General features: G+C 48.2%; 1 non-coding gene across 1 annotated transcript; it reads right to left on the bottom strand.

The window, feature by feature from the left end:
• Positions 1-9385: 9385 nt before the first annotated feature.
• Positions 9386-9458, bottom strand: Trnai-aau (transfer RNA isoleucine (anticodon AAU)). The gene has a single exon. It is a non-coding gene; the product is annotated as a tRNA-Ile (tRNA).
• Between the last annotated feature and the right edge of the window lie 3709 nt (positions 9459-13167).

Below are 13167 nucleotides of genomic sequence, written 5' to 3'. Positions count from 1 at the left end.
TTAGGAGAGTCTTGTATTATAACATGTGAGAAGAACTGCTGATACTTACAGTGTTAAATTGACATGGAGTATTATATCTTAGTCGTTTTTAATACTCCATGTCAATTTAACACTGTAAGTATCAGCAGTTCTTCTCACATGTTATAATACAAGACTCTCCTAATACATGTTACATTTTATTCTTGACTCACGTTTCATACCTTTAAGATACTAATGATGTTCATTGTCTCCAGGCCATCTTCTGAAGAAGATAGTTTTATAACTATTGAAACCTAGGTAAAGATTACTTTATCTTTCGCAACTGGTTGGCTGTTTTTTATTCTTATGACGTGGAACTGTTGCTGTAGCGCAGCTATGTTTAAAATACTCCTCTTTTATTATTATTTCCGGAATGTGACTATTTTCCTCGGACAAAGACCAATGCTGTGAATTGGATTCGCGGACATGCCATTCACTACTTATTTGGACAAACTGTAAACTCTGTACTCGACTTTTGGACATACCTCAATGACCGTCATTATGTCGTTGTCCGTCACCCAAAATACAGACAATTTTTCTCGAACTTCCTTGGGAGTGCATTCCACGAGCCGCCTCGCAGCTGGAATGTGTTAAGCCACGAGAGAAGAACGTTTCCTGTTTGAACCAATGATCATTTCTGAACGATTGAACGGAACACATCAATTTCGAGAAGACGTGACACAACATATTACCAGCGGGGCGCAGAAGGCCTCTGATCAATTACACAACAAATCTAAAAAAAATAAAAAAAATAAATAAAATAAAATAAAATAATATAAAAACAATAAAAATAATATTCAGAAAAGGAAGATTTTGTTATGTTTGTAAGGATAGCCCTAACCTTGATTTTCCATATTTCCCCTAGTCTATAGGCAGCACTCTGGGGTAGGTTTAGTCAGGAGCCAACGCCTGAAGTGGACCAGATTTGTTTGTTATAGGATGAAAAGTCGCGGTGGCACTTGGTTTTTTTTTTTTTAGTTACATTTTATTAAAGGGTTTTCAAAAAACATGAAAAAAAGGGGTATGATTCCTGCTTTGGGTGCAGGCGGTCCCGGGTTCAAATCCCGGACGAGCCCTGCCGTTTTGACCGTGCGGAAGAGTAGGTGGAGCTCACCCACGTTTGCAGCTCTGCAATGAAGAAGAAATGCCTGCCGCAGCACGCTTTGTGTAGCACTACGGTCATGAAGGGACCGTTTGGTAAGGCAAGAATCTGACACCAGTAAATTACATAGGTCGATTGCTGTAGAAGAGCCGACAGTAATCTTGCATGCAACGGAAAAGAAAGGTTGTCTTTGCAGGACATGTGCACCGTGAGTGGAGACGAAGCTCAATCGTGGAGCAGTCTACCTTCATCTGATTAGCGACGACGACAACCAAAGGGTGGGATACAAGACTGAGCGTAGATAAGAGTTTCTCAGTATTAGTTACCTTCACACTTCAACAGAGCTGTGACAAGGCGAGTGCAGTAAGCTCTGGAAAGCCAGTATGAAGCGCACTTGAAGTAGTCCTGAAGAAATGGATTATAAATTTTGCCGGCCAGAATGGAGCTACGAGCGTTCTGAGTCACTGAATACCGGTGCAGTATGGGAGCAAGAGCATTTGACAGTAAAATGACGCGATATCCGTGTAGCACACGACATTTATTATCCCTGCATACGCAGACGTGACGTTCTCTCGGAAATGGAATCCGAAAACGGGTTTAAAAAAGTCGTGCTTCCGCCCAAGATCGAACCGGGGCCTTAAGCCGTCGGCACACGGACCGTGCTGCCGAACGGTAACGTTGAGCGTGCCCAGTTCAACGTGCTGCTCAACGCTCAGGAATGATGCGACTTGTGCATACGGTACGTGGGCCCCAACGTGGTATACGCGATCGCAACGCACTCAAGCGACAGTTGAGGGAAGTTTCTAGTTCGTTAATCACACTGTTTACTCAACGGGCGCGTAAAATTCCCACGTTAGCTCTATTAAAATCCCCATTTCTTCCATCGTCCACGAAAAGGAAAGTACCATTTCCAATCAATAAGGACACAGGCTTATAAAAGTTCCATTACAAGCAGTGCGTTACAAAATTGGAATACTTTCCGCATAAGGTAAACATTATTTCATCATTCCCACATTTTAGTAAAACCCCAAGGTCAGTCTTACTTGATCACTGTTTGTACCCAGTAGCAGAATCTTTGCAACATGTCAATTACGAAGCGTAAAAGAAAAAGGAGAAAAAATACCTTTATACAAGTAGCGTAAGCTGTCCTTTAGATTAAGCCAATCGAACAAAGTCACCCCTCAAAAAAAGGTGAACTTGTATTTACATAAAATCAAACATTACAGTCTATACTTATATTAAACTAATAATAAAGTATCAGAACCTAATAAAAACGCGAATGTTAGGAAAAAAAAATTTGTCGTGTCAGGACGCGAACCACCGCCCCACCAAAAACCCTCATTGGTAAACAAGGATGCTATTCATTACGCTATACCAACATCACATCTGCTCTATCTAATGATATTACCTTACCTCTTGCCAAAAACTTTAATCGTAGATATTTTACTAACTGAAATTTAATTATAACACATTGTACCAAGAACAATGCGTTTTGGGTGGATCTTCAGTGTGTCGCTGCCTTCAAATAGCCTACTCTCATTATACGCAAGTTACAATAATTATTTTGCCGCGAATATGATGTTTCTCATTATTTTATTGGAACGAATCACACAGTTAACAATCAGTTTTGCAGTGATTCTCAATTTGCTGGTGCTCGGAACGGCATATATACGTATAGGCTTGAAATGAATGACAATATGGCGCGTCACAACTCTGTACTGAAGGCGTGCGTGTGACGTAGGTGGCGTTGTGCCATGTCATTGGTCAACGCTCAGACGCACGCTGAGAATATCTGACATGCCAGATATTGCTGTGCACGTTCGGAAAGACTCCCGAGCGTGCTATTCCATGCTGTGACGTCAGAAACTCGGCACGCTCAACGCTCAACGTTCGGATGCACGGTCCGTGTGCCGACGGCTTTATGCGTGTAAAGCAGACGTGATAACCGCTACACCACGGCAACGACGGCTCTGCTGCTGTGCTACCTGGAAACCCATAGTAGCAACAGATTTTTCCTGCGTAAGCAAGGGCATCTGCTACGAGCTCCGTCCGATTCTAGAAGATGCTATAGTAAAAGACATCGATAAAAACAATCAAACCGCAACAGCCAGGGAGAACGCTGGGTGAGCAGCAGCTCTGCATGGTGCCTCAGTCTGCTTTCGGCTGCGGTGGGGCGAGGACGTCCGCTGCGCCCCGCCGTGCGCGACCGTGAGCGCTTGCTTGTGTTTACCTTCTCGCGGCGCGAGTTGTATTTGTTCCAAGTTCAGAGCGACTATGGCACACACATGGCGCCACGATACGATCAAAATTACTTTCCAACCAGATCTCGCGCGTCCTCGAGCCTATGAAATAGAACAGTTCATACGCGACGATCTACGTTTAGATCCAGCGACTGTTGTCGGAATACATTTTTCTATAACGGCGAGCGTGGTTTATGTTAAAATGACCAGTGCAGAGGTCTGCGCGACAGTGGTTTGGTTCAAATGGCTCTGAGCACTGTGGGACTCAACTGCTGTGGTAATAAGTCCCCTAGAACTTAGAACTACTTAAACCTAACTAATCTAAGGACATCACACACATCCATGCCCGAGGCAGGGTTCGAACCTGCGACCGTAGCGGTCGCGCGGTTCCAGACTGTAGCGCCCAGAACCGCTCGGCCACTCCGGCCGGCGACAGTGGTTTCTAAATACTCGAACTCTCTCAGATTCAAACATTCTGACGGGCATATCGGCGCAGTGACGGTGGATCATTCAGGCATGGGCCTAAGAACTGTAAGGGTTTTTGAGGTCCCCTTCGAGGTCCCAGAGGAAGTTGTCAAGGACGCCTTCCGACCATATGGCAATGTTATCAGCCACGTTGCAGAAAAGTGGCAAAACTTTCTCGACGTATAAGGTCTACAGTGGTGTGCGCCAAATTAAACTTGAGCTCAAGAAACATGTGCCGTCCTATTTGAAGATCGGTGGCTGTCGTGCAATCATCATGTACAACTGTCAACCGCGTACCTGTTCCGGATGTGGGCAGGAAGGCCATGTTCGATCGAGCTGCTTACAACGTAGATTTACGCAGATACCAGTGGGAGACTCCGTTTCTCCGACGGGGTCGACAATCCTTCCCCTCACGTACGCTCAGACGACGATGCGCACCATAGTTGAGGACGAAACGGGCGATCAGACACATCCATCGACGTCAGAAGTACCAAGGGAGGAAGAGGAAGGACCCCCTATGCTAACCCATATGTCGCCCCCTCCACAGCAACAACAGCAGCCACAGTCCCACGGAATCCAGACGCAACATAACATTCAGAACGCGATGGACGAGGACGCGAACATTGTCCCGACCGCGGCTTTCCTAGCGGAAGGTGATACGACGCTGGATTGCCTCCCACATTCGGATACGGAAGTCCACGTTCGAAAGCAACGTTCGCATCGACGACGAAAGCGACGTCGGCGGTCCCCTTCTGACGATTGCCTCCTACACACGGCCGGTCAAGAAGGTGACATCTCATCAGACGGCATGGATACTGCGCCTGCTGAGGATATAAGTGGTGTAGACGGTTCACTTGCCCATACTACGAGTGCCAAGTTACTTCTTGCACCACAAACGCGGCAGGTCGCGTCGATGGATGGCGCTCCGTCTACCTCTACCAAAGACGACGTACGTGAGAGAGATTTAGGTGCTGATCAGCTACACAGCATCGTGTTGCACCCACTGTGGTCGGACGATGTTGAGGAACTTCCTGGAGAGGGCACAGGTGGCAGGGGAGGGGGTGGCATTGGGGATGCCACTCCTAGCGTGAAAGACTGATAATTTGTAACGGGTTCGGTGGGTCCGGCATCTCTTGCGGTTAGCTTTGATTGCCATGGCGTCTATCCTAGGTGAAGGGACTAGGCAGCACACCTTTCGCCTTGAAACAATCAATATCAACGCGATAAGGGCACCACACAAACTGACAATGCTACAACACATGCTTGATGCGGTGGACATCGACGTGGCCCTCTTATAGGAAGTATGTGTCGCTAGTTTCCCTGACTTCTACGGATATACCGCCCACATCTCCCACGCCTCTTCTACCGATTGTGGTGTGGCTGTTCTGCTACGGGACGGTTTGGTGGCTACGGACGTACTGTACTTACCGAGTGCAAGAGCCATTGCAGTAACTGTCAACGGTGTACGACTCATTAGGATCAGGGAGACGGAGAGATCGGGCCCGCTTTTTTTCGGAAGATATTACGCGTCTATTTATGGGCCGCATAGACGATATGGTGATCGGAGGAGATTTTAACTGTACATTATCTCCGTCTGATCAGCAGCCACATCACGTCCCGTGCGCGGAATTGGAAATGCTAGTGCGTGACCTCCACCTGATTGACACGTGGCGCCACATCCATGGCCCAGCTCCTGGTTACACCCATTATACAAGCCATTCATCAAGTCGGTTAGACAGGATTTACCCCACAAGCACCCTTTCGACGGCGACGAGAGGAGCAGAGCTCTGGCCCACTGCATTCACCGACCACACAGCCTATGTTTGCACCATTGCCCTCCAACTTGCACGTGTGTGGCGCAGTAGGCCCCCCTGGAAACTGAACGTCGCCCATCTGGACGAGCCGGCATGTAAAGGTGCTGTCGAAGAGTCGTGGAACGCGTCCTTCCAGCGTCGTGGTCGTTACCGATCGACCCTCAGTTGGTGGATTGAATGTGCGAAGCCTGCACTTAGGCGCACCTTCATGGCTTACGGCCGGGAAGCAGCGGCATGGAAGAGGAGCACGGAAAACTTTTATTACACCGTCCTACGAGAATGTCTTGCTATGGAGCCCTCACCTGACAGGCAGATCATAGTCAATCGCGCGAAAGCGCAGCTCGTCTCCTTAGCACGCCATCATTTACAAGGCGCTGTTATACGGTCGCGTGCTCCAGACATGATACAATCAGAAAGGCCATCTATGCACCACGTGCTCCTAGAACGCAGGAGGCGCCGTAGGGCACTGCTAACCGACATGATAACGGACGACGGTCGACACGTGGTAGAAGAAGCAGATATAGCAGAAGCCTTCTATGGGCATTACGCTCAACTTTATTCAGCAGTGCTCCCTGATATGGCGACGGTAGACACCGTTTCAGCACATGTCCACGGTACAGTTCCACCAGACATGGTTCCGACTTTACTGGGAGAAGTGACAGAAGAAGAAGTGCTCGACGCCATTGGTAAAGGTGCTCTCCATAAATCACCAGGAATCGATGGATTACCATTAGAGTTCTATCGAGTCTTTAAACAACTGTTGCTACCGTGTTTGATTAAAATTTGCCAGGAATTGATGTCCCCGGGTATAACATTGCCTGCACCATTCTTGGAAGGTCTGATTGTCCCCATCCATAAGCCGAAGGGACAGAATCATGTCCGCGGTTATCGTCCCTTAACGTTATTGAACAGCGACTTCAAGATCTTTTCGAGGCTGCTATCAGAACGTATTCGCGGCACACTATTGCACGTCTTGTCCGGCGATCAGACGTCCTTGGGGGGACCCAACAACATCAGAACTGCGTTATGTCGTTACAGAGATCTCATCTCCCTTGCACGGGTGAGACGTTTGCCGGCAGCCCTCGCGTCTATCGACTTTAGCCAGGCTTTTGACCGTGTGGGCCACACTTTCCTCACGGCCGTTCTACGGCGCATGGAATACCCCGACCCCTTTATCACAGTGTTGACACGCCTACTACATGGTGCAACTTCTCGAGTTCTTGTTAATGGAAGACTGACAGCACCCGTGCCGATCCACCGATCAGTACGACAGGGATGTCCATTATCAACATTGTTATTTGCATTGGCCTTAGAACCTTTGTTGTGTGGTCTCCGAGACAGGCTCACTGGGATACAGTTCGGCGGCTCCATCTATCGTTGCACCGCATATGCGGATGATTTGATGATCGTCATACGTGGAGCTGACGACATGGCCGCGGCTTTGGACTGGATTGCAACCTACGGTACAGCTTCTGGTAGCCAAATCAACGTTGACAAGTCCGTCGCCTTGAGCATTGGGATTGGGCTACCGCAGGAACACATTGCCCCCTTACGCTTCAGTGATACTGTACGCTGCTTGGGTTTAGATTTCGTGAACGACATGCGACGCGCGACGACGCTCAATTATCGACGCCTTCTTAACCAAATTAGGGCCGGAATTGCAAATCAGCGCTTGCGATCCCTCAACATCGTTCAGCGGGCGTATTATGCCAATGTATACCTTGCGTCCCGCATACCGCATGTCGCCCAAACGCTACCCATTCCGAAGCCCTTGGCTCGTAGCATTATGGCAGCGCTGGGATACTTCGTCACCGCTGGTATGTTACTGAAGATCAGATACGTATCTCTTACCCTCCCCAAGGAAAAAGGTGGTCTCGGCCTAGTTAACGTCCATGATAGGGCCATTGCCCTCTATGTTAGCTCACATTTATGTCTGCTGCGCCGTTGTCCTACGGGCCTCACGAGTCTGCTTCTGACGGCGCTACGACCTGCTTCACTAAGAGCGCCGGTGCCACTACAGGACATCCCAGCGCCCCTCTTTTATATAGGACGTTTCTATTTAGAACAAAGTTATTGCAGTGTCGCGCTCACGACACCACAAATGGCCACAACTCGACGCCTATATCATGACATGCTGCAACGCCGCCCTCTAAATGTGGTCGAACTAAAATATCCTGACGTACGGTGGCGCGAGGTGTGGAAGACTGTACACGATGCTATGCTTGATTCCGATGTTGTTTCCCAATGGTACGTAGTCGTTAATGGGAAGCTGGTGACGCAAGAACGTCTCTACAATATCCACATGACAGAATCTCCCAATTGTGTGGGTTGTAATACAGTAGATTCTGACGAGCACCGCTTCAGCTGTGGAGAGGCGGAACCGGTTTGGCAACTAGTGCGGCAGATGCTGGCTTATCTCTTGCGAGTTAGGCCGGCGCATATATCTACACGCACGTTATTGTTTCCGGATGAGACATTTTACCCCAAGACTCGAACCAACTCTGTCACCTGGATACGTGGACGTGCAGTCCATTACCTCTGTCGTGACGGACACAAGAATTTCTTTGACTTCTGTCTCTATTTGCAAGAAAGACATCATGCTACTTCCGGGCATCCCAGATATCGACAGTGCTTCGCAAACTACCTATGGAGTGCCTTCCACAGCCCGCCGTGCAGCTGGAATGTTCCAGGCAGTGGCAGATGTGGTCAGAACGAACTGCAAACGAGCATATATTGAACAATCTTTATAAGTGGGTGCAGTCGCTGGGAAGCCTTACTACGACGTGGTAGCTTTCTTTTCATGTTATTTGCGTTTCATATCTTCGATGGCGTCTTCATTCTGTTTTAGTTTTCCAGGCTTGATTAACTATGACTGTTCGCACATTGATATCTATATAAATAAAAAAAAAGATTTAAAAAAAAGTGGGCAGGAGACCTGCCTTCGAATCCAAATAAAGACATAAGAACAAAATAAGAACAAAATGAACAACAAATAAAATATAATAAAGTACTATACCCTTTCCTTTCTCCTTTTATTTTATTTTTTTATACAAAGTTCAGAGGCATATTTAATTTTTGTTCGTTGGCGGAACCTGAAGTGGTGGCGAACGGCCGTCCTAGTTAGCTTTAGGATGAAAGTGGCGGTGGCACTAGCTTTGTTTTTGTTTTTAGGCTAGATAGGTTTTTGGGGGTAGTATGGGTGATAGGGGCCAACGCCTGAAGTGGAAGAGGTAATTTTCTTTCGTTATTAAAAAAAAAAAAAAGTCCTAGGTTCAAGTCCCCCTTCGAACGAAAAGTTACATTTTTTATTTTCAGAAAAAAAGAGTGGTAATCGTCAATAAAAAAAGAAAAAGGAAAAAAAATAAAAAAAAGTTGGTAGAGCACTTGCCCGCGAAAGGCTAAGGTCCCGAGTTCGAGCCTCGGCCCGAAATTAAAGAAAAAAAGAAAAAATATAAAAAAAAAGAAAACAAAGGGGTATGATTCCTGCTTCGGGTGCAGGAGGTCCCGGGTTCAAATCCCGGACGAACCCTTGCGTTTTGTGCAAACGTGTGGCAACTACCGGCATGCCGGCGGTTGTTCCGCGCATTCCCAGCCCTCCAGGTAAGCACAAAAACCAAGTAGCCGGTTCTGAAAGAGTTTCATGTATCATTTGAGCCATCTGCACCCTGGTGGTGGGACGTTTGAAATTGATTTAAATGGTTACAGTAGAGATTGTAGCAAGTGTCTTGTTGAGTGCGACGAAAAAGTGTTTCCGCCCGGAATCGAACTGGGGACCTTCTGCGTATTAGGCAGACGTGATAACCGCTACACCACGGAAACTGCTACTCTCTGATCTCCACATCTGACACAACTTGTAGGACGATCGCAACTTTGGCGTAAAAATCACTTTGCGGAAACGCACAATGCAGGTATTTCGCATTCGTATGCAACAATCGACAGCACCCATGCCTGTCTGAATGCCATCACGAATAAGAGCCCAAGAAGTCGTCGGAAATGCTCGCGGTCGAGTCCTCAGTAGCATCAGCTACTCTTGCTTTCCGTACGAGGTACCGTCAATTCGCGGAGTCGCTATTGCAAATGATGTCACCAAAAGCAATCATTTCTTTAGCGGCAAGGAGCCTGGGCTCAGCGGTAGCTCTATCACACAGTATTTTAGTGATGATCTGGAAACGCAAATTTAGAATAAATAGAAAATTATATAAAATTTGTGGTGTGGTCGAGCGGTACCCACCCCTCGCTCTTCCCAGATTATCGTTGCTGCACGGAATGATTGTTAAGGCAGCTACGGCTTCAGAGTTCGTCTTCTCGAAGTTTTGCTTTCGCAGTACATTTCGCAATCTTTTCGTTATGAGTCGTCCGTTTCGGTTTCCCGATGTAGTTTTGCTCACAGCTCTCGACTTCTCTTAACCCCGAGCCACCACTAGCCGAAAATTCCGCACTGAAATCTGGTCAATCTGCAGAGCTCGATGAGAGCATCGCGGTCGTTCCTGAGCTGATGAAACGGCCGAATCTGTAGTTGTTCCCAGATCTCTCCCACAACAACGGCCTCCTGGACGCATGGATTACAGGAGTACGCCACTACTCCCAGCCAGACAAATGCATTTGAAAGCAGAATAACATGACCTACATGCAACTTCGATTTTTTTGTCTGACCTAGTTTTAATGATACTGTGGTCTATTTACTTACTACTATCGCTGCTGGATGAAGCAGACCAAGTGAAAGCCACACGGTATTCTTGTAACGAACAGGTACTGGGAATTTAGGTAAAACAATATCAAAAAAGTTGTGTGGTGGAGCGACACATACAGTTGGCTCTCCCTAGATGATCATTGCTGCACGGAATAATTCTTACGGCACCGACGCCTTCAGGAGTCGTCTTCTGGAGGTTTTGCTTGCAGTATATTCCGCAATCTTTTCGTTATGAGTTGGTGTTTCGGATTCCCGATGTTCTTTTGTTTAGTGGATTTGCCTTCCCTTGACACTGAGAAACCACATGACGAAAGTGAAACACCACCGTCTGTTCATCTGCAGAGCGCGATGAAATTATTCACTCTATATTCATTGCATTTAATATTCTTCCCAACAGTGGTGAGCGCTGCCTTCAGAAAACGCTGTTATTTTTGATTTACATGAAAGTTTGTGTTCCTCGGAGCTGGACTGCTTGGGGCGACCTTCATTGCTACCGGCAGGCGGCTCGTTGGTCTAGGGGCAGTCTGCCTTCGGCAGTGACACAGTGCGGACCGTGTTGCCTGCCGGCCGCTCTGTGGTGCACGCGCCTGTTTGTTTACGCCGGAGCTGCTTCGCGTGTGCGGTGTTGTGAGTCTAGAACGAGATGGCACACTCGTACAGAAAAACGACTTTGAAGTTCAGTTTTGCGAACGTCTACACACGACCAAAGGCACACAAGATTGAACGTTTCTTAAGAGAAGAGGTAAAAATCGATCCACAGGAAATCGTGGGAATGAATTTATCGATCGTTTCTAGCGTCGTCTATGTCAAGCTTGTTGACGAGGCTGCTTGCGAAAGACTTCTACAACGATCACCGAACGGGTATCGTTTGTGTCATACCGACGGGAATGTTGGCGCGCGCTTACAGTCGATCACGCGGGAATGGGGATCCGCACTATACGAGTCTTCGAACTTCCGTTTGAGGTCCCGTCTGAACTTGTTACTGACGCCTTTCGACCATACGGTACAGTTCTATCCCATGTGGCCGAAAAATGGACGAGTTTTACCACGTACCCCGTTTTAAATGGGATGAGACAAATATGGATAGAACTGTGAAAGCACGTCCCCTCTTATTTGTACATAGGAGGTTGTCGAGCGATTATAATCTATGATGGGCAACCTCGCACTTGCTCGGCGTGCGGGAAAGAAGGTCACGTCCGCTCGGAATGCCTCCAGCGACGTTTAGTGCAAACTCCACGGGATGACGTTCAGGCGCCACAACAGATGACTGTCTTACCGTTGACCTTTGTGGACGCGCTGAGAGGCGATGTGAGGGAGATTTCCGATGGACACCAGCAGCTGCCTCCTATAGAGAACATGGACACCAACGGACTGGAACTCCGACCACCGGTTCCACCACAGCAGACACAGGACACCACACAAGAGATGCAACTGACAACCGCTCCAGGCTCATCCATGATGGCTGCCAGTGCTTCCATCGAGAGCGTGTTAGGCCAGGACCAAGACGGAGGATACGCAACCCAAACAGCCGATGCGGAAGCAAGGCAACGGAAACAGCGTTCGCCGAAGAGAAGAAAGAAGCGTCGACTGACTTCTGCTGACGATAGCCATAGTCCCGAGGGGACAGTGGACGACAACGACAGTATCGACCTGAGACCAGTGGATTCAACAGATATCGAGATGACGATGCAGGAATTACACAGCGACGATAACTTGAACTCTCCTTCTGGTGACCGGAAGGCAGAAGTGGAGATGACAACTGTCCAACATCAGAGCGGTGACGACGTTGCCTCCCATCCTTCGACCAGTTCCGGAAATATGCTGGGGGACTGGGCGCAAGAAATGGACCAACAGGAACAGAATGAAAATACGAACGCGACGATTGAGGATAGTCCTGGCCAGAGGCCGGGAGGGGTCGGGAAATGTTGAACAACTTAGTGTGGTGAGGAGCGCCGGGGGTGCAGATAACCGCTTAATGACACCGCCCTACAACTGATGAACACACGCCAGGCGTACCGCATTGCCACGATAAACATTAATGGCATTCGGACACCGCTTAAAATTCAAATGCTGAAAGACATGTTACGCGCTGCGGACGTGGATATTGTACTCCTACAAGAAGTGCGTTTCACATCGCCGCCAGAGTTCTACGGCTACGAGGCGCATTATTCAGTGCACGATGAAAGTGGATGCGGTGTGGCGATTCTCACCAGGGAAGGAATAGGACTGGAGGACGTCATGTCTCTCCCTTCGGCACGTGGCATAGCGATCACTGTCGACGGCGTTCGTTTCATCAATTTGTACGCGCCATCTGGCTCCACAAAACGCAGAGAAAGGGCGACCTTTTACACCGAAGAGATAGCACCGTTGTTCGCTGGGCGCTATGATAACTATATAGTGGGCGGCGACTTTAATTGTGTCGTCGACAAAAAGGACCAAGTACCTCATTATGTTACATGCATGGAACTGCGTGCGTTGATTACCGAAATGGCGCTTCTGGATACCTGGGAACTGCAGCATGGTGACAGACCGGGTTATACGTTTGTAACGGGACATTCGGCGAGTAGACTTGATAGAGTGTATGTGACACGAGCTCTACGGACGGCGATACTGGATGCCGAAATCTGGCCAGCGGCTTTTACGGATCATATGGCATACGTCTGTACGATTTCACTAACGTGTCAGAAGATATGGCGGAGTAAGGGTCACTGGAAAATGAATCGTGCACTTTTACGTGACACTGAATGTCGCCGAACGATAGAGGCGGCCTGGGAGACCTGAGTTCGCCGCCAACGAGCATACACCTCGGTTCTCCAGTGGTGGATTAAATGCGCAAAA

This window comes from Schistocerca nitens, chromosome 2, assembly GCF_023898315.1.
Source record: "Schistocerca nitens isolate TAMUIC-IGC-003100 chromosome 2, iqSchNite1.1, whole genome shotgun sequence".
NCBI lineage: Eukaryota > Metazoa > Arthropoda > Insecta > Orthoptera > Acrididae > Schistocerca > Schistocerca nitens.
Note: the sequence above shows the minus strand (reverse complement) of the source record. Positions and strands in the feature narration are given on the sequence as shown.